Source organism: Palaemon carinicauda, chromosome 1 (assembly GCF_036898095.1).
Source record: "Palaemon carinicauda isolate YSFRI2023 chromosome 1, ASM3689809v2, whole genome shotgun sequence".
Taxonomy (NCBI): Eukaryota; Metazoa; Arthropoda; class Malacostraca; order Decapoda; family Palaemonidae; genus Palaemon; species Palaemon carinicauda.
The window spans coordinates 296934404-296947064 of record NC_090725.1 but is presented as its reverse complement, the minus strand read 5'-3'; the positions used below and the strand labels follow the sequence as shown (position 1 = coordinate 296947064).

The 12661-nt window shown below is 47.4% G+C and overlaps 1 protein-coding gene across 1 annotated transcript in view; it reads left to right on the top strand.

The window, feature by feature from the left end:
- Sbf (SET domain binding factor) overlaps nt 1-12661 on the top strand; it is a 219630-nt gene that overhangs the window by 62265 nt on the left and 144704 nt on the right. The gene's annotated exons all lie outside the window — the stretch shown is intronic.

Here is a 12661-nt window from a genome sequence, read left to right as displayed (position 1 = left end):
ATTGGAGAGAAACCATGAGCTGGTGAACAGTCCTGCCCAAGGTTATTGGGTTACTAGTGCTCCAATTTCATGAGCAGTATCTCTGGGGGTCCCCATTCTTTGTGAACTTCTTGTAGATGTCATGACTACATGCTGTCATCCACCTGTGAGAAGTGTAAAGTGTGTGTATCCTCGCGGTGGCTGGAGTATGGCAACAGGAGGAAGCAGTCGAAACAAGACTTCTCATATGGGGTCTTCCTCGAGGTCGAAGAAATCGGCTAGACCCCTCTTCTTTCCCTCCTGTACTTGAGCCTACGAACCTTTCTTGTCTCCTCCCTCCATCAGGTGATGAGGAAGAGTGATGACTTAGACAAACTCCGAGCGAGGGGTTCCGATCTGCTTTCCCTAGAAAAACAGGTAGTCCCTGCCCTTCAATTCAAAGTGAGCCCAACATTGTACTTTAAGGACAACACCCCAAGGATTCTATGACCGTCCTTGGGTCTCGAGGGTATTCCATCAGTGGAGAAACTCCTGCAAGCCCAAGCAACATCTAGACTTAGGTCTTCCCCTGTTGTCCCTACAGAGGAGGCTATGGACGTGTCCCCTTCAGTCCAACCCTGGACTCGGGAAGGTGCAGTCGATTATTTATCCTCATCATCCGCAAAGCCGATATCAACAACAACAGGAATCTCCCACGAGTCTTTGAGTAAGGTAAGGAAATGCCTCAACCTTCCCTCTCCACTTAAACTGATTCCTTCGAACTAGTCTTCTGTGATGGACTCTCTTGAGACCCAGTTTCCAAATGTTAAGAGGAGAGAGGGCCTTTACATTTCCAAAAGGAGATCAATCTCACCTTTATGTGGAAATTTACCCTCACTTTCAAAGGTGAATCTTCTAAAATTTCCTTTTGCAGAGAATAAGAAATATCTTCCTATCTTTACGAGAAACATCGGGCATGCTCACCTGTAAGCATGCATATCCGCTCATGAACACTCGCCTATTAGCACATGAACTCTCCAGTGAACATGCACTTATCTGATCCTGTACACTAACCTGTTAGTGCACTCATGTGCTCGCCTATTATTGTGTGCTCCTCTGTAAACTTGCTCTCTCTAGTTAGCGAGCAAACATCTGGACAAGATTACTCATCTGTTAGCATGCACTTACATGTTAACCTGTGGTCATCTTTTTGAGCATGCTCCCTTCTTAGCACACTCGCCTGTTCTTGAGAACTCTCCTATTAGTGGTCACTCATCTATTTTGCACTTGCATTAACCATTTGCAAGCATTTGCCTGTTAATGACTACTCTCTAGCTGGTGTGCACTTACATGTGCATAAGCACTCACCTGTTAATGAGTGCTTCATTGTTAGTGTGCATTCATGTTAGAGCATACTCACCAGATCCTGAACTCTCTATTGTTTGCGCACAGATTCACATTTTAGAGTGCGCTTTTCTTTTGGGGCTCCACTACTCTCCTCTTAGAGAGTACTCATCTGTTCATTTGCACTCATGTATTCGTATGCATGTGTGCTGGGTACTGTTCGTGTTCAGTAATGTTTGTGCTTGCTCCCTGTGCTCGCGAGAGCTCTCCTGATAGTACACCCTCAGCTGTTAGATCGTACGTACTCATCAGTTAGATCGCACGAGTTCATCAGTTAGATCGCAGGTGCTCATCAGTTAGATCGCACGAGTTCATCAGTTAGATCGCATGTGCTCATCAGTTATCAGACATACACCTGTCTTTAACTATCACATGCTATGGCTCGTGCTCTGTGTTGAGCGAGTGTTCATCTGTTCATGCACGTAATGCTCGGGAGGATTCCCTGTGTACAAGTCAACGCAAGTAGTAGTATGTGAAATTTTCTTCGCTGTCAATCCCCTTCGATCCTCCACAATCTCGTTGAAGAGATTCCTCTTTGGCTGAGGAAAAGCACCCTAAAGGTTATAAGGCCTCTCGTGAATGACAGAGGCAAAGGATAGTGACATTTTCCTAACTAGCAGGACAATGATCATTGCCCAAGCCCCCTCTCCAACCATGCTAGGACCAGGGAGGGCCAGGCAATGGCTGCTGATGACTTAGCAGGTAGACATACCTATAGACTACCGAACCCTCCATCCTTAGCTCAACAAAGTTGGGGAGGTTGCAGATGCTACAAGAAACTAAAGTATCGAGCTTGAGTGGGAGTTGAACATCAGTCCACCAGGTTACCAGGTACTGACTTTTTTATTTGGCCACCACAACCCTAAAGACAGATCTGTGTCCAGGCCTTCCCGACACGACTACGAGCCCTTCAGATGTGCAGGCATTTGCTCTGCCACCCAAGGTGAGCACCAGAATGAAGGGGCCCTCTAAGGCTGTAAGAGATACAGTAGGGTCCCGAATTAAGCGTGTTCGAATTACACGATTCCCCTTTTCCACGATCGCTATTTTTCAAAAATAAATTTTCTGTATCCACGAGGCTGTTCAAAGTTCGCGAGTCAAGCACTACAAAATGTATCAAATCTATAGTCTTTTTAAGTATATTGGTAGCCCTAAATACGGTGATTTATAATAAATGTTACAAAACAATATTAACATTACATTTCATTAACATAATTTCATGATGAATAGCCTATTTAAGGATAAAATTCCACAACAATGAAATCAACTGTTAACTGTGCGAGTCCAGCTGACAAAATGTAAACAGAAATGTGGTTACGTTCTCGGCAATCTTTATCTTTCTCCAACCTTACGATAATTGTAATGGTAGTGTTAATGATGGTATATTAAAGCATTATTTTTGTTTAGTACAGTATATTTAAAGGCCTTATTTTTCCCTCTGGGCGTTCAAGGTTTTCACGAGTAGACTGGGTTCGTTTATCGGCAGTGAATAGCCTAAACTTCGGTAACGATTTGTCAATATTTTGTCATATTTTAAACAGTAGGCTATACATTTGATTTGCAAACATTGGTTTTGTAGAGTAGACGGTAAAATAAAATCTAGAGAGAGAGAGAGAGAGAGAGAGAGAAAGAGAGAGAGAGAGAGAGAGGGAGAGAGAGAGATATTTGATGGCAGAAATCTCTCTCTCTCTCTCTCTCTCTCTCTCTCTCTCTCTCTCTCTCTCTCTCTCTCTCTCTCTCTAGATTTTATTTTACCGTCTACTCTACAAAACCAATGTTTGCAAATCAAATGTATACTGTTTAAAATATGACAAAATATTGACAACTTGTTACCGAAATTTAGGCTATTCACTGCCGATAAACGATAACAAACCCTTTAATGCAAACTAACTGTATCCTTTGATATTCCTCTATATTTATCACGAATTCCTTCTATACCTCCTCAGACACTCTTATTTCAAATATCTAAATTATTCTTATCACAACTAACACCATCTAGTCATTTTCATTCCATTATATCTATTATTCCTCTGGATCTTATTCCCTTTCCTTATTCTGTTTATTCGATGGGATTCGTTTTTCCCTTTACCGTCTTTCAGAATCTATTTTTAGCCACTGGCAACCAAATCCCCCGTCTCCTACCGTCTCCCCTGCGAGTCCACCCAGCCTATCTCATCACTCCCCCCCCCCTTCATCCTCCCCTGTTCTAGGTCTGTAACCTTCTGCGTCATAATATCTCTCTCTCTCTCTCTCTCTCTCTCTCTCTCTCTCTCTCTCTCTCTCTCTCTCTCTCTCTCTCTCTCTCGTTATACAATACGTACAAATAGATGAAGAAACCAAAATCGGTTTTCTTGAAGTGTCAATTAAATACAAAACGAAAAAATTATACAGTGTATACATCCATTTCAATCATAGCTTAAAATACGGTAACCGATTTCGTCCGCAAACCACTATTTTTTAGGAAACACCATTCTATTCCAGAAAATTTTTACTCTTTAAATGTCAATTGCGCTATAATAAAACATGTACTTATGTTGTTAAATTTCGGGTGTGTTTTAAAAATCGAGTATTGCTAACTTATTTTTGTTTTACTTTTGGCTGTGATCACATCAGCTGATGTCTAGCTTCCGCGCGAATACAATAACAAAGAATTGTTTACACCATTTCTTAACTTATTCAAACCATCTATACAGTTAATATTACATAAACACCAATGTGTTATAACCTATCATATTTATTGTTTAGTACTTTAAAACCATCCCCCCCCCCCTCTCTCTCTCTCTCTCTCTCTCTCTCTCTCTCTCTCTCTCTCTCTCTCTCTCTCTCTCTCTCTCTCTCTCTCTCTCTCTCTCTCTCTCTCTCTCATATATATCGAACGTTATAGCTGTAACCTAATTGTTCGGTGACTTTAAAAATAGGCCTAGTACTTTCTTCTTTACCTTTTTTGCTTATGGATCCATAATTGAGGTGGGTACAAGTTGACTTATAACTGAAGTTAGGAAAAGTATTTTGGATATGGAAAGGACAATTATCTTTCGTAACAGTTTAGAATTATCGTAAGTTATCACTCTGTCATTAGCGGCAGTTTGCTATTGTGGATTAAACGCATAAGGAAAAAAAAATTTCCAGCTTTGCTACGAATTTAGGAATTTATATGGATACGGTAAGTAAAATATTTGTAATAACATAATGTTTACTAAATGTTTGTAATATCATTAGTTATGACTTAGATCATGTGTGTTTAATGCATTCGTTTGTTTATTATGATCGAAGATGGAGCGTAAACAAATGGAAGGTTTCCGTTTCAGGCGGCATCATAAAGAAAAACATTTCATAAATGGCATTCATTTCATTTATTTGAAAGTTCTAATAAAAAATAATTAGAACATTGGTAATAACAAATTCAACATATAATCTATACTTGGTAAAATTGCTGTCAATTCAAAAACACAGATGTATAAATGCGTCTGTTTCTTCGTTGTGATCGGAGTTAAACGTAAACAAAACATTGGTTGTCGTTTTCTATTCTGCTTTTTAGCGTGTTTAGGAAACGCATGATATAAAATCGCCTTTATTTTGATAATTCTGGATTTTCAATCATACAACAAGCTAGTCTATAGAGTGATGGTTTTGCTATTCACCAGTTGTATTATACAATAGATATGACAAACATTAAAATTTGTCTGTATTTTGGGTTGTGTTGTAACGGGAAATATATGGTGTTTACACCTATCCTGGTTATAATTTTAACCATTTTTCAAGTTATTAGAACTTTAAAGTATATTAAATGTTTTATTTATTTACAAAAACAATTTGATATTATAAAGAAATACAGTATAGTACAAAGAAAGTATTGGAAATGGGTAGTAAACACATTTGAATAGGCAAATTGCTGGTTGCCATGGCCACAATGGAATTATTTCTGTTAGTTGTGTGTTTCGAAATTCGCGATTTTCCATTTACACGAGGTCATTAATCGACCAAATTCTCGCATAATTCGGGACCCTACTGTAGTCCCATTCCATCAACACCAGATTACCGAACATCTGTCAGAACATGGCATCTACCCTCACCAATGATTGAGGAGTCCTTGAGTATGATAGACTTATTGGTACCCAATTCAGGTCCAGCCCCAGACCAAATCTACATTATTGAGGTTCTGGTTTTTATCAGGCAGATCATCTAAGAGCTCAATTAAGAGAGGGATAGACCTCTATAGATACTATATTCGGGGACTTTACAAGGGTTGAAGCCTACTCTGGAACTATCCTGGTTAGAGCTTGGCAGGGAAGCCATAGATAAGTCTCCTGGAAAAGTAATTGAATAAGTGCTAGCTGATCTAACAAAATCTTAGTCCCTACAATTTCTGGGCAGAGGAAGTTCTACATCTCAGAAGAGGCCATCTACCATTATATGCAGCCGTCACAAATCCGTCCTCGGGAACATCATTAGATAGGCTAGGGACTCTTTGTCTACAATCTTTCTGGCTTCCAAATTGGTCTATGTGGAAGCTACTTCCATGGCAAGCCTCTAAGCAACTTCATGATTGGACCACTGGTTGGGAATGATGGCTTTCTTCACTATTAATGTACTGTTAGGTCCCTCAAAAGAGCCCTTGGGTTGCTTGAAAAAGTGTCCCTCCGGGGACAGCTCTGCCTAGGTTGTATCCAGGTCAGGGTTCCACTATACAACAGGTTCCTAAACTTCCACTAATAGATCAGCTTCTGCTGACGTACACAAGGTTTCATTGAGGGGAGAGGAATCACCAAAGTTTCCAGGGTGAGAAAAGGAGGTACCAAAGTTACCTCTCCTAAGATAAGGCCACATACCAGGGTCAGTCAAACTTGGTGTTTTGGACCAGAGGAGGCCACTGGAAATCATTCAAAGGAAACAGAGGAGTCAGTAAATTAAACAGAGGTACTGTAGATGGTCTTGCCAATGAGGTTAGGCGTTGTCTCCAACATTTTCAGGAACCTAGGAATTTTTCTCGGTGGGCACATAGTATAGTCTCCAAGGGTCTTGGTTGGTCGTTGATAAGAAAAGCACCTCCTGGACATTGTTTTCATCTGGCTAGGACCATGGAACTGGACTCCTTTGTCAGCAAGATGTTGAAGAAAGTAGTCATAGAATGGTGCAAGTTTCTAAAATTCCAGGCAGACTATTCAGCATACCAAAGAAAGTCTTCCCTAAGAGAAAAGTGATCCTCGACCTATTTCTCATCAACTAGCATGTCAGGTGTGACCTATTCAAAATAACGACTATCAAATATGTCCGTCAAGTACTACACCAATAGTCTTGGATCTGTACAGTACTATAAATCTAAAAAACTACTACACCAATAGTCTTGGATCTGTACAGTACTATAAATCTAAAAAACTCGTATTGGCACGTCCCTATTGCCTACTACTTATGACCTTACCTAGGGTTTCGGCTCGGGAAGGGGGCGTACAGGTTCAAAGTGATATTATTTGCCCTCAACATTGCCCCAAGAGTGTTTACCAAATTCATAAGGTAGGGAGTTCAGATCATAGCCTACCTAGACATTTGGCTGGTCTGGTCAGAGACAAAATAGTTAATATCACAAATACAGAACTCAGGTCTTGCAGGTTCTGTAGGACCTGGGTTTCCTGATCCTCTTTGCAAAGTCAACACTAAAATCGAGAAGAACATTTCAGTGGCTAGGTCTCCAATGGAATTTTGTAACAGCCACGCTAAACCTTATAAAAGCGTCTCGGTGAAGAATTCTAAGTCAGAGCCTGTGTTTTGAGCTGTTTCTCTTCCGTATGGCAACTAGAGAAGATTTTGGGGATTCTCCAGTTTGCCTCAATAATAGACCTGATGTTGAAGAACTAGATGAAAGATCTCAACTAGGTACGGAGAAGGACAACTTGGAAGGGAATTCAGGACTGGCAAGCTCAACTGCCCGGTTTGTGCAAGATAATTCTCTGGTCTTGGGTGATGCCGAGACCATTAGCCTGTCCCTGATTTACATGCACTTAAGAGTCGGGATGGGGAGATCATTTGTAGAAGACCTTTGTATTTGGGGAAATGGACCCCTCAGTTCACAGCATTTAGCATGTGTGTGTTCGAACTCATGGTGGGCTTGTCTTACACTGAAGAGAATTGGTCAAAGAGGGAAAACTCCTATGTGAAGATCATAGAGAATTAGTTAGCAGTCTGTTGCCTCAGGAAAGAGGGATCATGCTTGAGACTCCTCATGCAGTGACTCTCCCCATTTTGAAGCACACTCAGGTGAGGAATGATTCCTCACCATTCCATCTGTTGGGTTTACTCAATGTAGTGGTGGACAGCCTATCCAGGCAGATAGTCTTACATATGGAGTGGACCCTAGACCAGACTTCTTTATTGAAGGTCTTGGAGCTATTGCCGTTTCTCCATATAGACCCGTTTGCCATTAGAGATCCACACAAGCTTTCACAATACTGTAGTGAAATGTGAACTCTCAAGCAATGGGAAGGGATGCTTTTCAGATTTTCAGGGGCAATTGTGCTAATAGCACCACTTTGGCCCAACTGCCTATGGGGGTCCTGATTCTGCATCCAAGGTCAAGAATACACCCTCTTTGGTCTACACAGCTGTATCAGAAAGTAGGAAGGTGGACTAAATGTGCTTCCTCCTTTATAACCCGAAACATTTACAGTTGAATTCTCTCATTTGTATTTTTGAGAAAGAATTCTCAGCCCACAATATGACCTATTTGATGACCTGCAAGTAGTCTTCATCCACAGACAAAACCAATCTATGTGGAAGACATGGGTGACTTTCCTACGCAGTCAGTGACTTTCTTTTGTTGGGTAACCTGGACTTCTGGGCTTCCTATCTGGTCCACCTTTTTGAGGAAAGGAAGCTCTTAACCTTCAACTGTACTGTCTTATAAATCTGTTTGTTCCGTAACCATACAAACCTTAGCTATTTACAAAGGGTTTACTTTTAGCGCAGCTGAAATGACGAGCCAATAGTTTTTAACGAGGGTTAATTACCCCCGCGCTAGTTAGCGGGGGGTGGGGAAGGGTAGCTTGCTACCCCTCCCCCCTCCACACACCGGTGACTTGCTTCACTTCACTTTTGGCTCGGCGGTGATCAGACGTGTCTGTTCATCGCCTTCGCTGACAGCCTTTAATTTTCTTCTTTTTCTTTACAGCTTGTGTGATTGGTTGGAAGTTGACCTTCAGTTATTTTCTTTTATTTAATATGCGGACATGCCCAGGAGTTGCCGGCCGTCCTTGTGGGACTTTCATGTCGGACGTGAGTACGGATCCTCACACCCTCTGCCCTCAATGTCGGGGCCGACGGTGCGACCAGGATAACATGTGCCGTGAGTGTAGGGAGTGGTCTGCCTCCCAGTGGGAGAGGTTTGGCCGTCGGCGTAAGAAGAAGTCCAAGAGAGACCGTTCTCCTCCGGGGTTAGCCTTGAAGGAGGAAGGTTCTCGGGACTCTTCTTCCGCCGCCCAAACCTCCTCCGAAGCTCCCCCTCGTCCGCCTCCTAAGGAGAGTCGTCCGAGTGGGAGCGCAGGCCCTTGTTCTGTTTCCCTACCTTCGGTGGGGGGAGAGGGCGTCGCCTCCCATAGCGAGGCGGTTCCCCCTCCTCCTCCGGGGGAGGTTATTGATAATAATACTTTATCCAGTGATGATCTGTTGCAGATTTGGTCGTCCCTGGGGCTTAAGGGCTTGCCCTCCAGGGTCGCTCTTATTGACCTTGTCTCGTTGGGGGCCGCTGTTAAACAGTCGCCGGTGGTAGCGGAGGTAGACCCTCTGTCTATTGTCGACGTCGTGGTGACAGAGGCCTCCGACGTGGCTGGGCCTTCCGACGCAGGTGCTGTTGCTGGTGATGGTGCTCTAGGCTCTCCTCCTCCTTCCGTGCATCCTTCGAAGGGGGAAGTGAGTCCTTCGGTCTCGACTGCTGCCCAGCTTCCTTCTGAGGGAAGTGTTTTGAAGGAGACTCCCCTTCGGAGGACCGATGGTCCCGACGATCTCCCCCGAGGCCGCCTCCGCCGTAAGGCTCACCGCCCTCTACGCCACAAGGGCCTCCCTTCCCCTTACAGGGGGACTAAGAGGCGCCTTTTTGGGTCTTCGTCCTCCAGGGGGGACTCTCCTCGTCAGCCTCAACCGACTACTCCGCCCTCCTTGAACCTCTCTGCGGACCGCTCTCCATCTCCTGCCGGATCTTCGCCTTCTGGAGAACTCGTCACCCGACGGGCAACGGTCCCTTCGGGGCTAAGGGATTCTTCCCTTACGCGAGCAGGGCCAGCGCACAAGCGCTCTCCTGCTCGCCAGCGATCTCCTGCTCGTCGACGATCTCCTGCTCGCCAAGACTCTCCTGCTCGCCGACGCTCACCTGCTCGTCGGCTCTCTCCTGAGGTTCGCCCCCCTCGCCAGCGCTCTCCTGCTCGTCAGCTCTCTTCCGAGCGTCAGCGCTCATTTGAGGACCATCGCCCTGCGGTCTCTGACCACCCTTTAGTTCCTGCTGAACTCCCTGCTCACCATCGTGTGTCAGAAACACATGTTCGCCAACGCGCCAGCGATCTTCCCGTTCCTGCTCGTGAACCTATCCTCTCACAGGACACGCGTCGACCTTCTGCTCGCCAGCGATCACCAGCTCGCCAGCGATCACCAGCTCGCCAGCGATCACCAGCTCGCCAGCGATCACCAGTTCGCCAGCGATCACCTTCACATGCTGCCCGCCATCGCACGAACCTGCATGATCGCCCGCTTACGCATGCTGCTCCTCATCGCAATACCCTGAACGATCGCCCTCCTGCGGATGCTGATCACCATCGCACAACCCTGCACGATCGCCCGCTTACGCATGCTGCTCGCCATCGCACAACCCTGCACGATCGCCCGCTTTCGCATGCTGCTCCTCATCGCAATACCCTGAACGATCGCCCTCCTGCGGATGCTGATCACCATCGCACCCTTTCACGCGATCATTCACCTGCGCATGCTGCTCGCCATCGCACAACCCTGCACGATCGCCCGCTTACGCATGCTGCTCCTCATCGCACAACCCTGAACGATCGCCTTCCTGCGGATGCTGATCACCATCGCACCCTTTCACGCGATCATTCACCTACGCATGCTGCTCGCCATCGCACAACCCTGAACGATCGCCCGCTTACGCATGCTGCTCCTCATCGCTCAACCCTGAACGACCGCCCTCTTGCGCGCAATCATTCACCTTCACATGCCGCTCGCCATCGCTTACCATCACGTGATCATTATCGCCAGCGATCTTCTTCACCTACGCGGCAGCACGATCCCTCGCCGTCGCGCCATCGCTTGCGTTCGTCGCCTCGGACACGTGTTCCTTTACCTGCCCACCCTCACGCCCACTCGCCTGCGCGCCCGCGTGATCGCTCGCCTGCGCGCCCGCGCGATCGCTCGCCTGCGCGCCCGCGCGACCGCTCGCCTGCGCGCCCGCGCGACCGCTCGCCTGTACGCCCGCGCGATCACCCGCGCAACCATTCGCCTTTGCGCGACCGTTCACCCTCGCGCGACCATAGTTCGCGGCGAATTCCACAGCCGGTGGTAGCAGCAGGGACGCGTGCTCCTAGACGGCACTCGGGATCACCTCCATCCAAGCACAGGTTGGTATTGCAGGACGAGGACAGGTCATTACAGCATTCTTCCCCACCTTCTTTTCAGGCAGGTACCGTCGTGTCCACTCCAAAGGATCGCCCGATCCCTTTCACCTTAGCGAGGATTTCGGACTCTGTGTCCTTTGAGCAGCAGACTTGGTTTGGTCCGCTGGCACGGGCGTTAGTGAGGGTTATGAAACCAGCACTCGCCGGCCAGGGTAACAAACCAGCGGCTGTCTCTCCTTCGCTGAAGAGAAAGAGAGGAGTGGACTTCGTGGTGACTTCCCCCAGGGCGAAGTTGGTTCCCAAGAGGTCGGTCTCGAGGGTCCCCTCTCCTGCACGAGTACTCTCTCCTTCTCCCGTGGACGAGGCCTTTCCGTCCTCAGGTGAGTCCAGTGGACCGGTAGTCTTCCCCCCGGCACCAGGGGGGGAGACTTCGCTTCAGGCAGGAGAATTGTCTCGTGAGGAAGGGGCCCCTCGAACCTCGTTGTTGGGATCCTGTATCCCTCCTAGGAGGGAGCCCAAGGATTCCAAGACCATCCCTAAATCCTCTGCAAGGATTCGACAGGAACCCATGACTACCCAGGGGAATGTCCACGTATCACCCCAGGAAGAGATTCCTGGGGCAGGAGACTTAGCTGCCAGCCCACAGGGAGGAGAACAGCAAGAGTCCGAACATGCCTTCTGGCAGGTCCTAAGCCTGATAAGGCAACTTAACAGTCTTACGGATCCAGTCATCCCCCCCCGTGAAGGCAAAGACACAATTCTGGATGAAGTGTTCGACGTTCGGAAGGCCCCTAAGACCAGTGCAGCTCTGCCCTGGTCTCGGGGGCTGAAGAGTGCCAGAGCTAGGGCCAATGCTCAGCTCGCACTTCTTGCCTCCTCCAGTCGTTCCACTGCCGGGAACAAACTCATCCCTCCTCCTCGCCTTCAGCAGAGGAGGTATTTCGAGATCCTGGGTGAGCACAACCTCGCTCTTCCGCTCCATCACTCTGTGGAGGAGCTGGCGAAGGGAGTTCCCTTGGAGAAACTCTCTGCCCGGCAGGTGTCGTTCTCGGCGGCAGAGATCCTTAACCACGAGAAGGTCGCTAAGTGTGCCATGCAGGCCACTTCGTGGCTGGACTTCTGGTTAGGATCTCTGGGCATCCTATTGCGATCTGAGGACTTGTCCAAGGAGACCAATAGGAAGGCCCTAGAGACCTTCTTGCTCTCGGGCACCCGCTCCATCGAGTTCTTGGCGCACCAGGTTACCACCCTGTGGGCCAACTCGGTGTTGAAGCGTCGCGATGCTGTGTCCGAGAGATTCCATCCGAAGGTCCCCGCCGTAGATGTGTGTAGGCTCCGACATGCCTCCCTCCTGGGGGAGAGCCTGTTTGAGCCTCAAGACTTGGAGCGAACGGCTGAGAGGTGGAGGAAATCCAGCACGGACTCCCTCCTCCACAGGGCCCTTACAACTCGGCCCTATAAGCCTCCAGCCCCGCCACAACAGCAGCAACAGCCTCGTAAGGCTCCAAAACAGGCACCGGCAGCTAAGAAAGTGGTGTCTAAGCCCCAGCCCTTTCCAGCCAAGGTCAAGAGGGGTGGTAAGTCCTCCAGGGGAGGCAAGACTTCTAGGGGTGGCGGCCGCGGCCGCAAGCCCTAGGGGTGGCAGTCCCCCTGCGTGTCCACCTGTGGGGGGATGCCTTCAGCGTTGCGTCCGC